Genomic DNA, 24,628 nt, shown 5'->3' with positions numbered 1-24,628 from the left:
TGTGATAATTAAACAACTCCTTGGAGGAAGAGAGAGAGAGAGGGAGAGAGAGGGCTTCAGGGGAAAAGAGCTTTGAGGTTAGTGTCAGCAGCCATCGCACCAGAATGTATGTGATCTCAGTTCTGGGAAAACTAAGCTTTAGTGAGGGGACACAAGTGATAAAATTGGAGCCTTAGCTTGAAGCACACGTGAGAAGTTCTGGAAGGAGAACAAAATGTATATATATTAGTCTGTAGTTTGCATATAGATACTATGGGAAAGTAATGGAAGCTACGACCTCACTTTGTGATATAACATAGAGGAGAAGCAGACATTCCTTCAGAACACTGGAATCTCAACAAGTGTGCGGAGGGAGGGAAACACCACAAGACTAAGAAATTTTGATTGGTTTATAAAAAAGAAAAGCTATCAAATATTATGTCTGTACTGCTATGAGAGTGGTGTCACTGGATTTACCATCATCCATCTGCACTGGAAGTGACATCACTGATTTCCATCCAAAACCTTCTTTAAAAGAAGAAGCCATGTAAGAGGACTGATTTCCATCACCCATCTGCGCAGGAAGTGACATCACAGGATTTCTCGTCATCCATCTTCACAGGAAGTGATGTCACCAGATTTCCCACCATCCATCTGCACAGCAAGTGACATCATCAGATTTGCCTTCATCCATCTGCACAGGAAGTGACATCACTCCTTTTTTCTCTCAGGACTTACTTAATGACATACACAGAACAGTCGCGCACTGGGTGCACTGCTGGTGCACCAAAGGCAAACCCATCTGCACCCATCCATGCCTGGACCACGCCCAACACCAGGAACACTGGTCCTCTATTCTCCTGTACTACCCTGCTATGCCCCTCCGCACCCCCAACCCCAGCTGTCGCTCTACATACTGCTGTCTCGCTGTACCACACAACACAGAGGAAGTGTTGTCCTGCTCTTCTTGAAACTTTTCTTTCTCTTTCTAGCCCTCAACACTGATCGCACAAACAACACCCAACACTCCACTCTCTCACACTTGCGCAGTCCAGCAACCACCCACACAATACTCCACACACATATGCATGCTCCTCAGCACCTGCTCACTCACCAAACACACTACGGAATTCTGGAACCAGATGAACAACAATGCACTGGACTTACTTTTCCTGATCAAAATCTGTCTGAACCCCACATTGGCACCTGCCATAGCCACAACCATCTCCTCCAGTTACAAGATCACCAGACAGGACAAACTTTACAGGCCTGGAGGAGAAATCGCATCATCCATAAGGGCCCCATCAGCTGCACCAACTCCAGGAACACATTATTCTCCAACATGAAACACTTTTCGTTCAAGCTTCATGTCACAACCAACTTCACCCTATGTGACACTCTCATCTACATCTCACTAGCAATTACATCTTACATGGAGATCTGAACTCCAAAGACCATGCCGACCCCATTTCAGAAGCATTCATCGAAGACCTTGGAAGCCTGGGCTCACCCAATGAGTGGTCGCGTAGGCTCTCATACTAATGAGACTACTGGATTTGGGTGGCAGAATCACTTGCACTGTGGGGTACTGGATCTGAAGCCACTCCAGTGACACCTGTCGGCCTAAAATGGGTTTTGTTCTGGCTAACTAGCACTGCCTCATCTCCACCCTAGAGCAGGGATGATTGGGCAACCGAGCACATGACACAATTGACTTCTCAGGGAAATCGTGGTCACTCAGATCTCATCCACTTCTCTCAGTTAAATTAGTCTCACATATACAAGGACAATCGGAGGCAGAATAGAATTCAATAAGGTTTTATTGAAGTAACTGTATCGTAGATAATAAAGCATGTACTGCAATAACTAGGACGATGAAGCATGACAGGATTAAAATTGAGACAAGGAGAGTAAAGCATAAAAATAATGCTACCATATTATCACTAGAGTTGTTAAAATAGTTCATACCTAGGCTATGCTAGAGCACAGCATGTTAATCTCTAATGCTGCCCTTCAGGTTCCCCTGGGAAGACATCATCCCTCATACTTGAGCAAGAGCCCTGTAGTCTACATAAGCAGCTGCAGCGAAGCACTCAGGAATCAGCATACAGTCGTGGTCATCTGGCTGGAATCTCCCTGTAACATACATGGGTCAAAGTAGTGTTTTATGGTAAAACAGCTGATGTTCCAAGAAAGGATCCCTACGTAAGAGTGTGTATGTTTCTATGAACACTAGAGACAAAGCGTTATTACGTTTGCCTGCAACCTATCTTACTGCAGCCTTGAGAAAAGCACAGAGTGAAAGAAATGTCTTGTTTAAGAACACAGTGCTGGCCTAGGCAAAGAACAACTAGAAAGAGAAAATAAAACAAGCAAACGTGGCTATTGTTAAAATAATAAACAAAGCTGAATAAAATATATCTAGGTTAAAGTGCACAGCGGCAGGCCTATTTAGCTAAAATAATGTGTATGAAGCTATAACTAAAATGGCTACACAACAGAGTAAAGGGCCAGTCCACATAGCTGGACACCCGCTGGACCCTATTTTCATGACCTTCTACAACATTCAAGTTGAGCCCACACCAGTCTCCAGGACAGACCATGCTTCTGTCAAGTTTAGCATCCCTGTCTCAGTCTAATTCACATGCACTACCACCAGATCAGCCCTCTGAAATGAAATAGCATCACTGACAAGGACTGGAACACCATTCTCAACACCCACCAACATGAACACATCTGCAGCTTCCCCAAAGCCATAAAAAATGTCACCAGTTGGAATGCCTTTTGCTCCGAGTCCCGGTCTCAATCAAACATGGCAATACAACACGATCTTGACCTCTGGTCAGTTGGCACACGGAGGAACTCAGACTGATGAAACATCATTGCAAAACAACTATAGCACAGATAGAGAATGAGGCAGGACAATGCAGACAGGAGCGTGTTCAAATCCACCCTGAGACAATAGCACCAAATGATCCGGAACACCAGACATGCTGCTGTGGCAGACAACATCAATGCCAGCACCAGCACAGGCAAATGTATCTTTGCCACTGTGAATGGTTTCACCTCACCAGCAGCCGACTCCAAGTCGATCACCCCCTCACAGGACCTTTGCAACAACCTTTGTCAATGCAACAGAATCAGTGCCATTTACAGCAACTTCAACTCACAACCGGACCCAACATACCTTGCCAAACACCCCCTAGTCTTATCCAAAAATCCAATGCTAACCACATGGTCCATCATCACGCCAGAAGAAACCGCCACCACCATGAAACTCATCCACTCGTGCCCCACTGATTCCCTGCTCCCACCACGTAATCTCCAGAGGACTGCAAGCCATCAGCACCACTCTAACATGTGTTCTACATACCTCCACCTCTTCCACGACCTTCCCAAATGCTGACCTTCCCAGACACTGTCCTCCCCTTGCTGAAGAAACCCTCTGCAGACCCTTCAACACTCGCAAACAGACCAATCTCCCTGCTACCATTCTCAATCAAGGTCTTAAAGAAAATCATCAACAGAGCCTTGAGACGCTCACGGGTGAGTAGTGCGATTTATAAATTCCTGATTAATTGATTGGTTGATTGATGCCTCACTGAATAACTTAATGACCATCAACTCCTAAACACCACTCAGTCTGGATTCAGACCCAACCACAGTACAGAAACTGCTCCCATTGCAGCCATGGATGACATCCATATGTCTCTGGACAAGGAAAATATGGTGACCCTCATCCTTCTGGGCTTCTATGCAGCATTTGATACAGTCTTCTATCCCATTCACCTTCAATGCCAACACAACATCGTAATCCAAAGACACACACTCCAGTGGATTTGATCCATCCTGACTGGAACGACTCAGTCAGTCTGGCAGCATACACCTCAGATGCCTGCAACCTCACCTGCAGAGTCCTGAAAGGGTACACCCTGAGCCTAACCCTTTTTAAAGCTCTCATGACATCAACGTCTTCTCCTACACCGAGAATGTAGGACACATGAGTGCTGCAACTCATTCTCTCCCTCATGGACAAGATGCCCAGTACCATGACCCGGTTCAATGCCTGTATGACTCAAATCGCTCACTTGATGTCAACCAACTGTCTGAAGGTAAACACTGACAAGACCAAACTTGTAACCTTTGGGAATATCACTTTATCTTGGGGTTCCACCTGATGACCAACAGAGTTAGAGCCAACACCCACCCTCACAATCCATGCCAAGAACCATGGGATTGACATCAACAGCAAACTCAACATGATCGTCCAATTCAATGCTGTCACCTCCTCATGTTTCCATACCCCGAAGATGCTTAGGAGGATTTTCAAATGGCTCCAAATCAGTGCTCAGAAAACTGTCAAGCATGCCTTCATCTCAAGGAAGTTGGGCAACAGGAATACCCTCTACTCCTGGATCAGCAAAAAACTTGCCAGAAAGCTGCAGACCATTCAGACCTCGGCAGCCAGATTCACTCTCAATATCCCACGCCACCCTCACATCACACAACAGCTGAAGGAGCTCCACTGGCTTCCCATAAACAAGCGAGCACATTTCAAACTCCCCGCTTACATTATCGAGACACTACATAACACTGCTATCATACCTCATCAATTGAATCTCTTTTCACAAACCCTCGAAAAACATCAGCGTATCCATACTGTTACTTGCAAACATCCCACACATATGGGAAATCAGATCCAGCAATTGAGCCTTCTCCTACATCTCTTCTAAGACATAGAGGCCCTCATTACAACATTGGTGGTAAAAGCCGCTTACCACCGTGCAGAAGACCGCCAACACACCGCCACAGAATTCCGCTACAGCTATTACGACCCACTGCTCAGAAACCGCCAAAATCTAGACACCCACACAAGTCCGCCACACCAAAGGTCAGTGAACTGGCGATAACAAAACTGACACCATCACGCCAACAAGAATACGCCCACACTATCAAGACCCACGAATCCACGCGCGGTCTTTCAACCGCGGTAATCCATTGGCGGTACACACTGCTGCGCTCAAAATACACACACTCTTACAAAACACAACCACATTGGACAATTCAAAATACACACACCTGATACACATACACACACCACTCCCACACACCCAATACAATATAAATCACACACCCACATTACCCACAAACACTTACAACCCAAAAATCTGCAGAAGGCCAGAGAGACAGCAAAGCAAAGACAACACCAGCATACAGAGGCACACAACACCATCACACATACACATCCACGCACAAAACACCACATACCCCTAAACATCACCCCACACATCACAACACACAACACCTCACACATCACCCACTCCACCCAATGGCACCGCAAAGACACCCCAGGTTTTCTAAAGAGGAGCTCAGGGTCATGGTGGGTGAAATCATCCGGGTAGAGCCACAGCTATTCGGATCACAGGTGCAGCACACCACCATAGCTAGGAAGATGGAGCTATGGCACAGAATCGTGGACAGGGTCAACGCAGTGGGACAGCACCCAAGAACACGGGATGACATCAGGAAGAGGTGGAACGACCTATGGGGGAAGGTGCGTTCCATGGTCTCAAGACACCACATTAAGGTTCAGAGGACTGGCGGCGGACCCTCACCTACTCCCCCACAACTAACAACATGGGAGGAGCAAGTCTTGGCTATACTGCATCCTTAGGGCCTCGCAGGAGTAGCTGGAGGTATGGACTCTGGTAAGTCAAAGATTTAACTACTTCATCCCACACCCTACCTGCATGCTATCACATACCCCCACCCTCGCCCTCATCCCCATCACTCCAACTCCTCACATATGTCCCACTATCACAAACCACACATCCCAACACCAAGCCCTGCATGCAACAACAAAGCATTGACACCCATCACAAATGCATGTCCACTACACATACCCATACAGACCCCTAAACAATTATCACACAAGGTCCTACACAGGAATGGAAGCACTAGGGTACAGGATCACCCACCCATTGCACACCATGGCACACACAGATACTAAAACTATGCATTTACACCCCTGCAGGACCCCTACCCAATGTCACCGGACAGGAGGTTCCAGACATGTCCACTCCACCCACAGAAGAGGCCCACTGTGATGACAGCAGCTCTGTCCAACTGGATCTAGATGACCAGCCCAGCCCAACTGGTACCTCGGGACAGTCAGTTCCCCTCACACAGTCACAGGCCACCACAGAGCCTGCCCCCTCAGGAAACACCTGCACAGCACCCACCCAGCGGGCCCATCCCTCTGTCCCCAGGACACGTCAAGCAGCAGTGTGTCCACTACTACAGGGAACCCAGGCTAACCCACCAACCCAACAACAGCAGGGACCTAGGGGCAGTGGTAGTGGGCACACGGTTCAGGGAACAGAGGCCCAGAAACACAGGGGAACTGGGAGGGCTGCTGCGCGACAGGGGTAGGACAGGCCCAGGGAACCCACTCTCCACGAGGCCCTCTCCAACATCATGGGAGCCTACCATCATTCCCAGGAGACGATGGCAACGGTACTGGCCAAGTTTCAGGAGACCCAGCGGCTGCAGGAGGAACAGTATTTGGGGTTCAGGGAGGAACTCAAGTCCATCAATACCACCCTGGGCACCATTGTAGGGGTGCTGAAGGACCTCGTGAACACCAGGAGGGACACTGTGGCACAACAAGAGGCCCCTGACACTAGCCTGGATGATGAACTGCCCACCACCTCTGCCGGCACTAGTGGACAGGAGGCACCGCCACAGGACCACGACACCAGCACCCCACCCCCTGCAGATGGAGAACCACCCCGTAAACGGTCCCTGAGATCCAGGACAAAGGCAGTGAACTATACCAAGACCCCAGCCAAGAAATGAGACCACCCTGATTGTCATCCTTCTGTCCCACTTTGTCACCCTCTCAATCCTTAAACTGCCCTAACTCCACTTCCTGTGCCCCTTTGGACAATGCACCTGTGAGACAAATAGACTGGACTCTGCCATGGACATTCCTCCACCATCACCCCTGACCATTTTACAACCCCCTCCACTATTTTGCATTTAAATAAACACCCTTTAATCACAAAACAATCTGGAGTCAGTCTGTGCTTTCACAAATGTGTATTAGCTATAACTAAGGAAAATACCAATGTCCATTGTATTGTCAACATACCTATGTCACACAGCTCTAGTCCATGAGGTAACATAGCAGAGGTCACACAGTGGGACCCACATCTGTGAAATCGAAAGGGAAAGTGACAAATCAGGGTCCATACACTGGGTGAAAGTGAGAGACAGATGAGAGGTCGAACAATTTAATCAGATGTAGGAGGCAGTGAGGTCTTCTTACCTGTGTCTCCCTGGAAGTATTGATGGATCACGGTGTTTCTGTTGTCTATGTCCTCTTCTTCTGCCTCCTCTTCTTCACTGTCCACAGGCTCCATAGCTGCCACAAGACCTCCATCTGGACCATCCTCCTGCAGAAAAGGCACCTATCGTCGCAAAGCCAAGTTGTGCAGCATACAGCAGGCCACAATGATCTGGCACACCTTCTTTGGTGAGTAGTATAGGGAACCACCTGTCATATGGAAGCACCTGAACCTGGCCTTCAGGAGTCCGAAGGTCCTCTCTATAACCCTCCTAGTTCGTCCATGTGCCTCATTGTAGCGTTCCTTTGCCCTTGTCCTGGGATTCCTCACTGGGGTCAGTAACCATGACAGGTCGGGGTAGCCAGAGTCACCTGCAAATGTCGAGGGACAACTGTTAGACATACACTAACCCTTTGGGACAACCCCAGACCCAGACAACTATACACATTGTATAGGGTCCATGTCCTCACCTAATAGCCACACACAGTGCCTCTGGAGTTGCCCCATCACATAAGGGATGCTGCTATTCCTTAGAATGTAAGCGTCACGCACTGAGCCAGGAAACTTGGCGTTCACATGGGAGATGTACTGGTCGGCCAAACACACCATCTGCACATTCATTGAATGGTAACTCTTCCGGTTTCTGTACACCTGTTCACTCCTGCGGGAGGGGGGGCCAAGGCCACATGTGTCCCATCAATGGCACCTATGATGTTGGGATATGTCCCAGGGCATAGAAGTCACCTTTCACTGTGGGCAAATCTTCCACCTGAGGGAAAACAATGTAGCTGCGCATGTGTTTCAGCAGGGCTGACAACACTCCGGACACCACGTTGGAGAACATAGGCTGGGACATCCCTGATGCAATGGCCACTGTTGTTTGAAAGAAACCACTTGCCAGGAAATGGAGTACTGACAGGACCTGCACTAGAGGGGGGATTCCTGTGGGATGGCGGATAGCTGAAATCAGGTCTGGCTCCAACTGGGCACACAGTTCATGGATTGTGGCACGATCAAGTCTGTAGGTGATAATGATGTGTCTGTCTTCCATTGTCGACAGTTCCACCAGCGGTCTGTACACCGGAGGATGACGACATCTCCACACCTGCCCCAGCGGACGTGCTCTATGGATGAGAACAGCGATCAGAGGGTCAGCCAACACTGAGGTACAAAAAAACAACTTTATTGCACACATTTGTCAATCAGCTATGTGCCTGTCTTAGTGTGTATGCAAGGCCTAGATATGTGTGACACATGTAAAATTAATGCCATCTGGCCCCCTGAAATGGCGGCTGCCTGACCTGTAATGTGGGACAATGGGATATGAGGTAACTGTGCTGGCGTTGTACACCGTTGCGGTAGGCGGTCGAAGACCACGGTGCAATCCTGCATTGGTTAACATTGGACCCTATGGGTCCCAGGAGCCAATGACGATGTACACCGGCTGGGACGTTAGGCGCCGCCGCGGACGTGACCGCCATTTTCACTCTCTTCACTCACTTGATACCTGATCTTCGACAAGAGAGGACCTACACTGCAAGTGCTGCTGTGACCTCAGTCTGGAAGCGACAATGGCTCAAGTGTCTGAGGAAAGGGCCCCTGCCTTCACATCGGAAGAGTTGGACAAACTAGTGGATGGGGTCCTCCCCCAGTACACGCTACACTACGGTCCTCCAGACAAACAGGTGAGTACACTGTGAGCATGCTGTATGGGCAATGCCTGTTTGGAGTGGTGTGGATGGGAGATGGGGGGGGGAATGAATCGTGCATGAAACAACAGTGAGTGTATGTGCGTCAGGGCAAGAATGGGAACGTGGGCCAATAACTGTGATGGTCCGGACATTATAGTTTTTTCTTTTCCCCTGTACAATTCCTGTAGGTCAGTGCCCACCAGGAGAAGGATATTTGGCGTGCCATCGCCAAGGAAGTCCGGACCCTGGGGGTCCACCACAGACAGAGCACCTTCTGCCGTAAAAGATGGGAGGACATTCGCCGCTGGAGCAAGAAGACGGCGGAGGCCCAGCTGGGGATGGCTTCCCAACGTGGGAGGGGTGCCCGTGCACCATGACCCCCCTGATGTTCCGGATCCTGGCGGTGGCATATCCGGAGATGGATGGGCGCTTGAGGGCATCACAGCAGACACAAGGGGGTTAGTACAGTCACATTCATCTGATTCAGCGCGCATGGGAGGTGTCTGGCTGGGGGAGGTGGGCAGTGGGTTCCCCTAGGCCAGGGCGAGTTTTGTAGGCAAGTTACTTTCATGAGGAAGGCTATGTGGCACCCCACCCCACCAGTGTTAAGAGCCATCTGCCCCTAGTCAGGGTCCTGTGACTTCCATGTGTGCAGCAATCAGGTATAGGGCTTGTACCCCATGGCCCTGTGACTAATTAGGGAACTCTAAGTGCATGGCCTAGTGCAGAGGGCTGCTGTGTCTGTAGTGTCCGCCAACGGTAGCGGTATTGCATGCACTGAACATGTCTTTCTACTTTCTTTCCCCCACTTTGTGTGGTCTCCCTGTTCTTGTGTGCATTAGCATCATCAGGTGGAGGAGCAGTGCCACCGGAGCAGGAGGGAGCTGCATCCCACATGGCCCTGGAGGGCGAGACTATGGACTCCAAATTCACCAGTGGGACGGAGGGCGACGGGAGCTCCACGGCGGGGAAAGGAGCTGAGACCAGCTAGACCGACTCCTCCTCTGATGGAGCACCCTTGCGGTGACGGGCCCCTCTGTGCCCACCGCATCTACAGCCGCCACCCCCCCACCAGCACAGCCCTCCCAGCAGCCCCTCAGCGTGCGCCCCGTGGCCACTCACCCAGGAGGGTGGGCATCTCCTTCGCCCCATGCACTTCAGCCCCTGCCCCTGTCAGCCCTGCTGCCCTCAGTGAGGAGGCCATTGACCTCCACAGATCCCTCACTGTTGGGCAGTCTACCATTCTGAATGCCATCCAGGGTGTAGAGAGGCAGTTGCAACAGACAAATGCCTACCTGGAGGGCATTCATTCTGGTCAGGCAGCTCAACAGCGATCTTTTCAGACTGTGGCCTCAGCACTGATAGCAGCCATTGTCCCTGTGTCCAGCCTCCCCCTCCAACTTCCTCCACCCAGACCCAATCCCAAGCACACTATCAGACCAGCATGCACACACCTCAACACACAATGGTAGGTCTGGCAGATATAAGCACCACACATCCCACAGGCACTGACACAAGCATCATACCCATGGACACATACCAACATCCACTCCCTCCACTGTGTCCCCCTCCTCCACGTCTCCCTCCTCCCTCCCTGTCACGTCTCCACTCACACCTGCATGCACTACTTCTTCAGCCACTACCTCCATCACCAGCACGCCCATCACCACACGCCGCTCACGTGCCCTCACCACCCCCACTACCATTCACACATCCCCTGTGTCCTCTCCCAGTGTGTCTGTGAGCCCACATCCCAAACTACACAAACGCAGTCACACACCCACCCAACAGCCATCCACCTCAGGACAGCCTTCAGCCCATGCACCTTCACCCAAAGTCAGCAAACGAACACCCCCTACAACCACTACCTCTTCCTCCACTCCCAAACCCCCTCCATCTACCCGTCCCAGTGTGTCTAGAAAACGTTTCCTGTCAAACCTTGACCTCTTCACTACTCCTCCCCCACCCCTTCCGTCCCCTAGGGCCCACCTTTCCAGGTTCCAATCCAGCACCTCAGCCACCACATCACCAGGAACAGTGGTCCCAGCAGTAACCGTCTTCTGGAAAGCGCCAAGCAGCAGGGCAGCCAGTGTTCCAAGGAGCCAGGCCAATGACATTCCCCCACCTCAAAAACAAAAGAAGTTGGCCACAGCCCAGACGGAGAAGGCCAAAACACCTGCCACCAAGGGCTCTGACAGGACAACAGTTGGGAGTTTTCAAGACAGCTGCGCCACCATCCAAGGTGGGTAAGGGCCAGAGAAAGAAAGTGAAGTCAATGCCTACCTGCACGGCGGACAAGACCGCCACCAGCCCCGCCACATGCACCGCTGCCACGGGCACCGGCACTCAGGACACCGCCGCCAGCAGCACACTCAGTGAGCCCCCCCACCAGCACCGCCACCCAGGACACCGCCGCCAGCAGCACGCTCAGTGAGCCCCCCACCAGCACTGCCGTCCAGGACACTGTCGCCAGCAGCGCGCTCAGTGAGCCCCCCAACAGCACCGCCACCCAGGACACCGCTACCTGCAGCACGTTCAGTGAGCCCCCCACCAGCACCGCTGCCCAATGAGCGCCGCAAGCACCGCCGCTACTGAGGCCGCAGCCAGCACCGCCAGCGGCCACGCCACATCCTGTGCCAGTGGCACCACCGCAGACATGGCTGCCATCCCCAGTGGTCAGTCGTACGAGGCTGGTGGTCAGTTCCAGGGGCCTGGACAGCTTCCATGTCAGATACACTACCTCAGTCCTTGGCAGGATGAAGCACTCTGGGCACAAAGCCCCCTCCAGAACCAGTGGAGTATCACATCCACTACCTCAGTCCTTGGCAGGATGAAGCACTCTGGGCACAAAGCCCCCTCCAGAACCAGTTGAGAAAGGCATCCACTACGTCAGTCCTTGGCAGGATGAAGCACTCTGGGCACAAAGCCCCCTCCAGAACAGGTGGAGAATTACATCCACTACCTTAGTCCTTGGCAGGATGAAGCACTCTGGGCACAAAGCCCCCTCCAGAACCAGTGGAGAATCACATCCACTACCTCAGTCCTTGGCAGGATGAAGCACTCTGGGCACAACGCCCCCTCCAGAACCAGTGGAGAAAGGCATCCACTACCTCAGTCCTTGGCAGGATGAAGCACTCTGGGCATAAAGCCCCCTCCAGAACCAGTGGAGAAAGGCATCCACTACCTCAGTCCTTGGCAGGATGAAGCACTCTGGGCATAAAGCCCCCTCCAGAACCAGTAGAGAATCACATCTACTACCTCAGTCCTTGGCAGGATGAAGCACTCTGGGCATAGAGCCCCCTCCAGAACCAGTGGAGAAAGGCATCCACTACCTCTTTCCTTGTCAGGATGAAGCACTCTGGGCACCAAGCCCCCTCCAGAACCAGTGGAGGAAGGCATCCACTACCTCAGTCCTTGGCAGGATGAAGCACTCTGGGCACAAAGCCCCCTCCAGAACCAGTGGAGAATCACATCCACTACCTCAGTCCTTGGCAGGATGAAGCACTCTGGGCACCAAGCCCCCTCCAGAACCAGTGGAGAAAGGCATCCACTACCTCAGTCCTTGGCAGGATGAAGCAATCTGGGAACAAAGCCCCCTCCAGAACCAGTGGAGAATCACATCCACTACGTCAGTCCTTGGCAGGATGAAGCACTCTGGGCACAAAGCCCCCTCTAGAACCAGTGGAGAAAGGCATCCACTACCTCAGTCCTTGGCAGGATGAAGCACTCTGGGCAAAAAGCCCCCTCCAGAACCAGTGGAGACTGTTATCCACCTGAGAGACTGTGGTTTTGCACTCCCCAGGATAAAGCAGTGGGCAAACCACCCACTTGTGAGACGTGAGAGACTGTGGCTTTGCACTCCCCAGGAGAAAGCAGTGGGCAACCCACCCACTGTAAAGGCTTAAGAGACTGTGGCTTTGCACTCCCCAGGATAAAGCAGTGGGCAAACCACCCACTGAAAAGACTTGAGAGACTATGGCTTTGCACTCCCCAGGATAAAGCAGTGAGCAAACCACCCACTGAAAAGACTTGAGAGACTGTGGCTTTGCACTCCCCAGGATACATCAATGGACATGGAGCCCCCTCGTGGAGCTGGCGTCGTGCACTCCTCCGGCTGAGGTGCCCCCCCTTCCCTCCCCCCTGAGGTGCCTGTTTTATTTCGATCTGATGCCCTTGCAGTGTTCTCTCCATTTGGATCGGGTATTGAGTGTGGGCCTTGCCCATGCATTTTGGGCCCTGTGGTCCACGGACTATGTAGGAGCAGTACATGAACTTAAATTCTTGGTGTACATATTTTTTAATACTGTATATATATTTTTGAGTATTGGATTTTTCCAGATTACAATCATTCAAATAATTTCCTTTTGTCATTGCGTTCTTCCAGAGGGTGTTGCAGGTGTAAATGTAATGTTTCAGCATATACTGGTGTGTGTGTTGTAGTGGGTGAGGGTGGGGGTGAGGGTGTTGCGTGTTGCGTGTGTGTGTCGCTCTCTTTTCCCTCCCCTGTGTCGTAGGTGCAGTACTCACCGTGGTCGTCGCCGCCGTCGGTCGTGCTCCTGGTAGAGGAGCAGGAAGACAATGGCAGGTAGAATTTGGAGTTCCGGCTCCATGGCGTCCTGGTTCCTCGTGGGGTGTGTAGAGGTGAGAGTTTTCCCTTCCAAGTCCAGTTTCCACCATGTTTTTGTTCGCGTTGAATCTGCCCCAGAAAAGGTGGCGGATTGGCCTCTCATAATGGTGTGGGCGGTACACTGTCTTCCGCCTGTCTGTTGGCGGTGACCGCCATGCTGTTTGTTTGTACCGCCATGACGGTCGGAGTGTTAAAGTGGCTGTCTATGTTGGCGGTTTCTGCCATGGTCGAGATTCAATTTTTTTTACCGCCGGCCTGTTGGCAGTCTTACCGCCGCTTTACCTCCGACCGCCAGGGTTGTAATGAAGGCCAGAATGAGCTGCCACTATAAATAAGAGCCTCCTCCTCATTTCTTGAATTCCGCAATAAGCTGAAGACTTGGCTTTTTGACTGGTCCCACTAGCCCCTAGGTTAGGCTAGAGTCACACCTGCTTAATGCCAGGATACTCTCCAGGTGATAGTGCACTCAAAACATAGTTTAGCATATAACATAACATAGCATAACATAACATTTCATATATGAAAAACTTTGGTCTGGCTCTGCAGCCCAGAGCTGCTCTGGGTAGGCCTCTATGACTATTCTGCATTACTGCACTGTGAGTTTACTGATAGCAGCATAGCATAGCATGTACCATAACATAACATTTCACATAGGCAAAGGTTTGATCTGGTTCTGCAGCTCAGAGCTGCTCTGGGTAGGCCTCTGTGACTACCCTGCATTACTGCACTATGAGTTCACTTATAGCAGCATTAATATTTGACAAAAGTGTTAATATGCCTACAATATATTACAGGTCGATGAGATAACATACAGTTTGAGATAGAGGGCCTGGTCTTCTGTTTAGCTCTGAACAGCCATTTTATTTTTTTCACTGTGAATCTTTCTTATATTTAAGAATTACATTCTGCGTGAAGGATCTTGTTCATACCTTGCCAGAGCATGTTTTATTTTAGACTCTGTGCTGTCATGAGGTCGGGGTTGTTATATGAGTAGCAATGCAGCACATGTACATCAGTTGACGTCAGTCATTAAGAAGTCATTTGCATATTTTCATTTCTTCCTGCTTTAAATACCTCACCAGCCATAAACATGTGAATAGAGAGTTAACTCTTGCAGAAGATGCTGAAATAGGATAAAAAAAATTACCTCTTAATTCTCTCGGTCCCCTTAGCCTCCTTACACTCACCTTATTGGAGGAAGTTCTACAACCATAAGGAAGGCATAGGAAGAGCTCCAAGAAATACAATAAAACATAACTGAAAGTACCTATTTGTTGAATGGTGACTTTGTGCTGTGTGTGTGTGGATGGCGAGTTGTGAATGCAAGAATGACTCAATGGATCTGTTAGACTTGGCCTCTCTGTTGGGTCACTTCTAATCTTTTTCCTCCACCCCTTCTGTTTTCTGAACCCGTTTTGTAGGAGTCTGTGCACTTTACCACTTGAAACCAGTTCTAAAGTGCTTGTGCTCTCTTCCTTAAACAATGATAAAAATGTCCTACACCTGATTGGCACATTTAATTTACATGTAAGACCCTAGTAAAGTGGTAAAACATGTACCCAGGGTCTGTAAATTAAATGCTAATAGTGGATCTGCAACACTTATTGTCTCACTGCTTAAATAATCCCATAAAACATGTCTCAGGCCTGTCATTGCAGCATGTGTGCAGTTTTAAACTGCCAATTCAACTTAGCAAAACAGTTATTTTGCTTAGCCTTTTTAATATACATCTAAGCAACCCTTAACGTAGGTCCTAAACAGCCACCAGGGCAGGGTGCATTTATTTAAAAAGTTAGACTTTTAAGTTTTACATGTTCTAGTTGTGAAAAAGTCTTAAGTTAGTTTTTCGCTGCTGTGAGGCCTACCTCTCCCATAGGATAATATTGGGTTAATTTGTTACATTTAATAAGTGATAACAGTTGTTTGGGATCAGGTGGAAATGTCATGTTTGGTGTCTCAGGAACAGTAATTTAAAATCCTCTTTAATGGTAAAGTCGGATTTTTAGTCACGATTCTAAAAATGTCACTTTTGGAAATTGGCATTTTCATGTCCTATCCATTTGGTGCCTGCATCCTGTTTCCTGCTCACATTCCTAGGTGTAGCTGGCAGTTTGTATTTACGTATTCCTTCCAGACAGTCTCATGATAGAGGAATTGGGTGCTGGCAGGATGGGCCTTCTTGACAGGATGGGAGGGGCGAAACTGTGGAAAGCCCCACTTGTACTTCAAAGCATCTGCCTCAGCTCACACACAAAGAACTTCACACTCGCTTTTTGTGCCCAGTAGACATCCGGGGGCCAGGACGGGGAAGTCCGAACTTCCAGACACTTCTGTGGGGGAAAACTCCAGAAGTTTCTTCCACTTTAAAGCTAGCACCAGGTATAAAATTAGGACCTTCAGAGTCACTCTTCAGTTCACTTCTGGACTTTCAGAGGACTCTGAGGACTGCCTGCTGTCTGAGTCCTGCTATGTACTTCAGAGGACTGTTCTGCTGTGTCAAGTGGACTACCCTGCTGACTGAAGCCTGCCTTGTTCCCGCAAAAGACTGCACTGCTACTTCAGATCTTCCTGTGTGCTTGAACCCAAGACTACTAGAGTGACTCTAAGGGCTAATCATTTCCCTTTTGTTCAGAACCTCCGAGACAGACAAGGTTCCAACCACCTTGAACATGCGCCAAGCCCCAGCTTGGGTGAGTCTTGGCCTCCAAGTGGTGCCCTTCAAGTCCTGGACTCTTGGAAGTTGTGCTAAAGTGCCCAGATATCCCAAACTCAAGACTTGGGAAATATTCTTCAAGTTTCGGGCCAAAAAGTGCCCTGAGTACTGAGAGGAGACTGGGACCTACCTACTTGCTGATATGTCCAAAGTGCATTGCCAGTCAGCCTGACTTCACAGTAGCTCACAGTATGTTTTTCTCTGTAGCAGCAAAACCTGTTCAGTAGTTCCTTGCAAATGGGGTATCCAGCTATGTGGAGCCCTCGTCAGCTACAGCCTGCAGTTTTGGCCCACTGGAGATTTTTGACTTTGATCAAAGTGACTAAATACAAACATAGAAATCTTCACTGCAACATTGTCCAGCAGCTTCCCGGAGACAATGGGGGTCATTCTGACCCCGGCGGGTGGCGGGAGCCGCCCGCCTGGAGGGAACCGCCAGAAGACCGTACCGCAGTCAAAAGACCGCGGCGGTCATTCTGGGTTTCCCACTGGGCTGGCGGGCGACCGCCAAAAGGCCGCCCGCCAGCCCAGTGGGAAACAGCCCTCCATGAGGATGCCGGCTCCGAATGGAGCCGGCGGAGTGGAGGATGTGCGACGGGTGCAGTGGCACCCGTCGCGTATTTCAGTGTCTGCAATGCAGACACTGAAATACAAAGTGGGGCCCTCTTACGGGGGCCCCTGCAGTGCCCATGCCATTGGCATGGGCACTGCAGGGGCCCCCAGGGGCCCCACCACACCCCTCACCGCCAACCTGGTTCTGGCGGGCGGAACCGCCAGGAACAGGATGGCGGTGAGGGGGTCGGAATCCCCCATGGCGGCGCAGCAAGCTGCGCCGCCATGGGGGATTCCCAGGGCAGCGGAAAACCGGCGGGAGACCGCCGGTTTTCCTGTTCTGACCGTGGCCGAACCGCCGCGGTCAGAATGCCCAAGGGAGCACCGCCAGCCTGTTGGCGGTGCTCCCGCGGTCCCCGGCCCTGGCGGTATTTACCGCCAGGGTCGGAATGATCCCCAATGTCTCCTCTTTGGACACCGCCGGCTGCCGTTCCCCGCTGCTCTTAACCATCTCAGACATTTTTCTACAAAAACTTTTCCGAAGGTAAGGGAAGAATGGGCCGAATCCACTTCATGCATTCAAACTACGCTCCATTGTGGATAGTCATAACTTTAAACTTTTCCCCGGTCCCATGCGACTAGATGTCTGCAGTTGGTGCTTCTATCTTTTAGGTGCTATTTTTCACTTTAAACTTTAAAAATTCATAACTCTCATAACTCAATTTCTACTGATTGGACTCTTGTTGTTTTGGTGTTAAAGAATTTATTACATTTTACTCTATTTTTCTAAACTTGTGTGGTGTTTTTCTTGGTTTGTGTTGTCTCTTTATCACTGTTTAATTGCCGCATAAATACTTTACACATTGGCTCTAAGTTAAGCCTGACTGCTTCTTTGCATGCTACCAGAGGTTTAAGCACAGGTTAATTTAGCCAAGATGGAGATGGAGTAGCAGCTCCAAAACACCACTCCGTGGAACACAGACAGACATGAGTGATCATGAAATGTTAAAACGCTCAACTTTTTGGTGGAGATGTCCTTACCCTGGGGAACGGAGAAGGTTGAATGAGAAACCCTGAATGGGGGTGTGGGTGGAGCAAGATCAGCAGCAGAGATAAAATCCTCCAAAAGCAAGTGGTCCCAAGATGGTGGCAGCCATAGAACGGTAACTGGGCTCAAGGAAGCAAAATTGAAAGACAGGCCAGGCACACAGAAATCAAGCCATAGGTGCCAACAAAGTGGGATGTCCACCAAACCTAAGCGGATTAAGAGGATGGTGCAACTTGGCAGTGCCTATGAGTCAAGTGCAGGGAATGCCGAGGTGGCAGGCAATGAAGGGAAGGCTTGGCTTTGCCAGCTAGATTAGAGCCCTCTGCTGTCACATGCCCGAAGAAGTCAGGTGTAGTGCTGGTGGAATGAGCAGAGGTGGAGGCCATTAACAGAGGCACTTAAGCAGGTGAGTCTGCGCTGGGAGACATTGCAGGAAGGGGTCTGGGCAAGTCCTGAATGATGAAAAGAAATATAAAATATGTTGAAGGGAGAAGGCAGATTTGAGAATAACTGGATATTACTTTAGCAGGTGAATCTGAAGTGCAGCTGTACTCTTAGAGTGCCTTGTTGAAACATTTGTGGGAGGGGGAGTAGGCGGAGTGCACAGACTATGGAGAATATGGCGGGCGGCATGATGGCCGCTCCCTGAGCACATACCTGGGCTCTCTGGCTGTTGGGGTGATGAGCGTACTCCCTCGTGGTTCCCTCTGCCACTGCTGGTCCATAGCCTAATTGATGTGCGGGTGGCTTGCCGAAGGCCTCAGGTGGAGCCTGGGCAGTCCCAGCAGAGCCGCAAGCTGGGCTCATGCCACCCTAGAGCTCTGCAGGAGCCGGAGAGCAGCGTCACACGTTCCCCTCCGGGGAAGTGCAGGCAGAGCCAGCACAAGTCGTGCAGTAGCTAGAGTGACCGATGCAAGGATCAGAACGGCGTCTAGCAGCGTCCTGGATCCACAAGGGCAGGTGGAGGGGCAGAAGAGACAATTGTGAGTACAAAAGCTAGGGAAAAGTGGCAGATGGTAAGAGGCCCCACTCAGACTCTAGAAAAACAAAGAGGGCACCGGAGGAAAGGTAAAATAAGCATCACAGACAGCATAGGCTGAAGAGGTGGAGAGGAGAGGGGAAAACAGCAGGACAGGCTGTTAGGGCCTCTGAGAGGAGAGGAGATGTGTAATACTGCCAGGAAAAATAAACTCAATCGAAAATCAAGCATTGTTCACTCTAAAGTTACCCCCTACCTACGGGCATACTTTAAAGCGCTGCCACAAGTTTTAGGTAATAATACCAGCAGTCAAATAGAGCAGGATCTGGGTGAGGGACCTCTCCCTTGCAAGTCTTGGGAGGTTTATCCCCCCTCTGTGATATGCTGCCCCTTACAGAAATTAACCTCACAACACAAGGTAAATGTAATGGGGGTACGGACACCTTAGATGAGCCAATCTTGGAGACGTCTGAGACTCTAGATTTGCCCTGGCCTCCCTTTGGTTCCAAAAGATAATCAGGCTCAAGCCACCCCGTTGGTAACTTACACTCTGGAAGTTATGTTTTTGTCACTCTCAGATAATATTAAAAAAGGTTTTGCGGTCTCAGAAGCAAATCAAGGAGAAATTAAAGTGGCTTGCGAATCTCTGGAAAAACAAAATTGACCTCCTGGCACTTAAGCCCTTGAGGAATCAGTTGACATTATAAAGGAGGAGGACATTATAAAGAAGAAGTTGAGGAAGAATAAAGTAGAAGTTCAACAGCTAAAAGGGAGCGAGCGGGATTTGCAAGAGAAACTAGAACAGTTGGAAAATAGTTCTAGAAGGAATAACCTGAGAGTTTTGAATGTACAAAAAGGAGTGGAGGGAGCGAATCTAAACATGTATGTAGTTTCTCTCATTAAAAAGGCAGTTGTACTGGATGAAAGTGAGGAGTAGATTGCGAACTATACCTACAAGGTAGTGGCGAGATGAAGAAAAGGTACACCTGTGTGTGTAAGACTACTTACACCTTTACAATGCTCCCCGGCACTGAGGGCCAGATAATGACCCGTGAGAGGGCCTAGGCAATCACCCTTCATACCCACGGAAATCAGATCCCATTTGCAGAGAAACAAAGGGTTTTCGATTTTGTTTCAAAGTTGAGTTTCATAATGGTAAGGAATGGGGCAAAGGGGAGGGATCTTTGGCACACACACCTGACCAAGAAAAAGAACACTATGCAAGACGCTACACAGAGAGCTGAATTTTGAGAAAACACAAAGATTCTAAAACAGATGCTAAAACTCCTGTCAATGAATGTGAGGGGCCTAAACCTGCTTAACAAAAGACAAAGGTTCTGGTTACATTTAAAGGAGTCAGCGAGATCTAATCTTACTTCAAGAGGAACATTTTCTTGAAAAGATCACAAACGGTTGAGGCATAAAGATTACTCATCCATGTCCACTCTACAACACCCACCTCATGAAAAACCCTTTTGACCTGATCAAAGAATCCCACACACCGTCTTCCTGTGCCTGTGCTCCCTTCATCCCCCCAAGTAGTGAATATGCTCACATGCAACTCTCCACCCCTCAAAATCCCACAAACCAGGAAAACCCAGAAGGGTCTTTTACTGCCCCCTCTTTGCCAAGTTCCAATAAATTTATCGATATGACCTGTTGCACCAGATTTTCTCATTCCAGAGCTTACTCACCACATCCCTCATCTCCATCATGTAATACATATTCCCCAGCTGAGAAAGGTGTACACCATTGTCCCAAAAGAGACACTGCTCCTCTCCCTTATGCCCCTGTGGGCTATTACTTTAATGTCCCTCGCCATGCAAAACACCCTCATTGCCTGTTGAGCTTCCTCTGAGTCTTATCAATTGCAACAAGTTTCAACACCCACTCCAGAATCTATGTGGAATAAACTCTGTCCAAACCAAACATGTCCCCAGAAAGTTCTTCTGGATTGCCTCTAAGTCCTGCTGCATGAGCTGAAGCAGAGTCAGCCCTGACAGCACCAGGAGCATACCCGGACAATCCGACTGCTGAACCAGCTTCACCAACTACGGCAATAGATTGCCACAGCGCATCACACCTTTTCCCTACCATATCACCTCATGCCTTCTGCTGGGCAGGTCCAGGCTTCATTCATAAATGTGTTGGTCCTCATATTTCTCTGCCAGTGCATGAAAGGGTGTCCAACTATCCATGTCACCAGCGTGTTCCCAGGGCCCTGCATGCATCCCGTGGTAGAAAAGAAGGAGTTAGAGTTGACTACACTCCCCCACCCCAACGATCATAAAGCAGCCCTTCATTTTTGCTTATAGAACTGACGGATTCTCAACATCCATCAGCCTATCTGGAGTATCTGTCTTCAAACCCACCCAAAGCATGCAGCTGCAGTCGCTGTCCCAATCCTAAGTTAGTGCATCCCAAAACTGGTCAGATTCTTACCTAGTCTATGCAATACCATGCACAACACTGCCAACAACAAAGCAGTAACCCTAACCCCTCATTCATGCAAAACATAGCCTCCTGCCTGCACCCAGGCTCAGCCTGAAACCCACACCACTCTTGTACTGAGCATGTCTCATGACTGCCACCTTCTTGCAATCAAACCCTCTTGCCTGTCCTTGCCTGGTTTGTCTTAGAAAATCTCAGCGAAATTCCCATTTGTCCCTGTTCCAGACACATCTCTCCATGTAGCACACCTGACTCCTTGGTTGTCCCTACCAATTCAGACACTCGAAAGGCACCACAAAACATCCAAATCATGCATAACCTATACACAGCCACTTCAAAATGATCATAACAACAATCTGGCAACACCGTAAGAAGAGCCTGTAACAGGTCAAATGTAGTTGCTTCCCTCAACACAGAACCCCCGTACGCTGCCCCACCCCTTCAAAATCCTGCCCAAATTCTCATTCCTGGTCAGGTCGAAACCCATATACAATTTCCCATAAAAAGGAACCCCTGCTAACTTGCCCGCAATAGGCATGGGCAATAAACCTTTTTCAATGAATGGCATAAAACACTCTGAGGACATCACTCAAGCTCCCCAAACTCTTCCTTGCCAGACAGTAGCTCCTTCTGGTGGACTCAGCCATAGTCCTCTGAGCCCGACTAACCACTCTCACTTCCCCCAGACCCAAATGTCTGCAGTCAATGGGGTCTTGTTGTCCTCCACTCCTAGTGCCAGGCTGTGAAAACAATCCCCCTGCGAATGAGATAATGAGTCTGCTATATCATTGGTGACACCCGACACATGAAAACAATATTCAAACACAAACAACCCAGCATGAATCGTCTCAACAATCGCAGAACCCTCAAAACCCCCAACTTCTGTTTGTTCACCAAGTACACCACCGTCATGTTTTTCACAATGAATATTACCGCCCTGTTTGCCAGGTACCTCCTCCACACTGTCAAGGCCACCAAAAATGGAAAAAGTTCAAGAAAAGCAATGCTCCATCCCTGCTACAATCCCTCTGCACAACCTACCATCCCAAAACAGTGAAACCATGAGCCCCTGCCACATCCATAAAAATCTGCACCTGCCAAACAGTGTTCTCCTCCAGAAACATCATAGGTACTCCATGGAAGTCTTCCAAAAAGGTCTTCCAGATGCAAAGATGAGCCTTCACTGCCAAAGAAATCCACATTTTGTGATGTGACAACACTGCTTCTGACATTGCATGCCCAAACATCTACAAAAAGTACATCCCACTCACCACGCTGCATGCAAAATTCAAAAACCCCAGTAGCTTTTGCACCATCCTGAACTTGATCCTCCTTTCACTGATCTCCTCTGCCAGGACTGTTGAATCTCTTGTGCCTTCGCCTTAGGCATCCTTGCCACCAACAAGTCAGTGTCCAGCTCAATACCCATAAACCGCAGTACTTCACTGGGGTCTTCTGTTTTTCAGGCACCAACTGCACTCCCAATTCCACTGCCATTCTCTCAAATTGTTACAGAGCCATGAGGCCATCATCCTTCCTGCCCACAAACAAAAAATCATCTATGTAATGGGACTCCTCCTGATGCCCACTCTTCTTAGTGAACACCCACGGCAAGAATGTGCTGAAAGCCTCAAACAATGCACACAGAATGGCACAGCCCATCGGCAATACCATGTCCACGTAAATGGAACCTCCAAACTGTATTCTCAATAATGGAAAATCATTGAGGTGTGTAGGCAACAGCAGAAAAGCAGACTTGGGGCCTGATTCTAACTTTGGAGGACGGTGTTAAACCGTCCCAAAAGTGGCGGATATACCACCTACCGTATTACGAGTCCATTATATCCTATGGAACTCGTAATACGGTAGGTGGTATATCCGCCACTTTTGGGACGGTTTAACACCGTCCTCCAAAGTTAGAATCAGGCCCTTGATGTCACATTTTGGTAGCCATGTCCCCTGCCCACATTGCCTCACTAAACAAATAGCGTCATCCACCAATGCATACACCACCGTAGTGTCTTATGCTGCAATTAAATCATTGACTGAAACTCCCTCTGGCTGCAACAAATGGTGTGGGGATATAATCAAGTCTTCCGTTTGGCACTCAAAAAATGGGCCTGCCATTCTCCTCTCTGCCGCCTCTTTCTCCAATTTCACCACCACCCTCTCGGTGACTTCCTTCACTGACCTTACATTTTCTGCCCACCTACTCCCCCTGGGGCCTTGGTAACCAACACAAAGCCCTTCCTTAAAAACCCACTCTAACTTCAACGCCGCCTCCCTGTCTGGGCAGACTGCAAGCCATGGGATCAAAACCTCCAACTTAATGGATATAGGAGTCCTTTGGCACAGCAGGGCCCTGCTGTTCCCTCCCTCTGGTCATCCTCCGTTGTTCTGCGGGACTGGCCAGTGTGAAACGCTGCAAGATGGGGTGTTTCCCCCAACATTTGGAATATTCATGTGTAAACCTGCATGGGTGTCTGATGCAAAAATCCTTGTTGAATTTCCAACATTGAGTCCTGTTGACTTTGGCACATATCCCACTCCCTGTGGAACAGGACGGGGCTGAAAGGGCCGGTATGTAATCAGATGGCAGCTCGCCATATGCGTAGAGGCCAAGGACTGTGTAGAGGACATCCTCTGCATCCACAATTCAGAATCTACCTCCCCCATAGTTTATCAAGGTTAATACTCACACATGCCCTGAACTCTTCATCGTAGCTAAGTAACACGTATCCAGAAAGTGCATCTGCACCTTCCCAATGATATCCATGTATTTGAAAAATGCAATGGCCCTATCTGCGTATTTCTCACAATAAATGCTGGCAGAGATCAAAAATGCTGAATCCAATTCTCTATATTAATGGGCATCCTAGGTCTCCTTTTCAGTTCACACTCCTCCTCTTTGGACACTTCTTTAGCCTATATATCCCTGTGTGATAATTTAAACACATCCACATAGTTATTTCTGAAATATGTGACCCCAGGGGCATCACCAGTCCCATGTAGGGCAGCCTTTTCTTATGTGTCTCCTCTTCCTATGCCTCTTCACCCCCTGCATCCTCAGTCCATTTAGGGTCTTCTATTTGAACCCCTTTCCCTTTTTTGACCTTGTCAGTTCTCACCTTCTTAGATGTCATCCGTCCCTTTGAAGCTTCTTGCACCTTCACCCAACTTCTTCGATGACCCATTCTTGACACCCACTGACTTACATCCCTTTGCCCAAGTCCCCGACT

At 49.5% G+C, this 24,628-nt stretch overlaps 1 protein-coding gene and 1 long non-coding RNA gene across 3 annotated transcripts in view; one reads left to right on the top strand and one right to left on the bottom strand.

Moving 5' to 3' along the window:
* Positions 1-18,824, bottom strand: part of LOC138265611 (uncharacterized) — a 110,398-nt gene extending 91,574 nt beyond the window's left edge. Inside the window, exon 1 of the long non-coding RNA XR_011199389.1 lies at positions 18,617-18,824. This is a non-coding gene — a long non-coding RNA (uncharacterized lncRNA). The remainder of the gene's footprint in view (positions 1-18,616) is intronic.
* BTK (Bruton tyrosine kinase) overlaps positions 1-24,628 on the top strand; it is a 448,809-nt gene that overhangs the window by 289,790 nt on the left and 134,391 nt on the right. The window lies entirely within an intron of this gene.

This window comes from Pleurodeles waltl, chromosome 2_1, assembly GCF_031143425.1.
Source record: "Pleurodeles waltl isolate 20211129_DDA chromosome 2_1, aPleWal1.hap1.20221129, whole genome shotgun sequence".
NCBI classification, from domain to species: domain Eukaryota; kingdom Metazoa; phylum Chordata; class Amphibia; order Caudata; family Salamandridae; genus Pleurodeles; species Pleurodeles waltl.
Note: the sequence above shows the minus strand (reverse complement) of the source record. Positions and strands in the feature narration are given on the sequence as shown.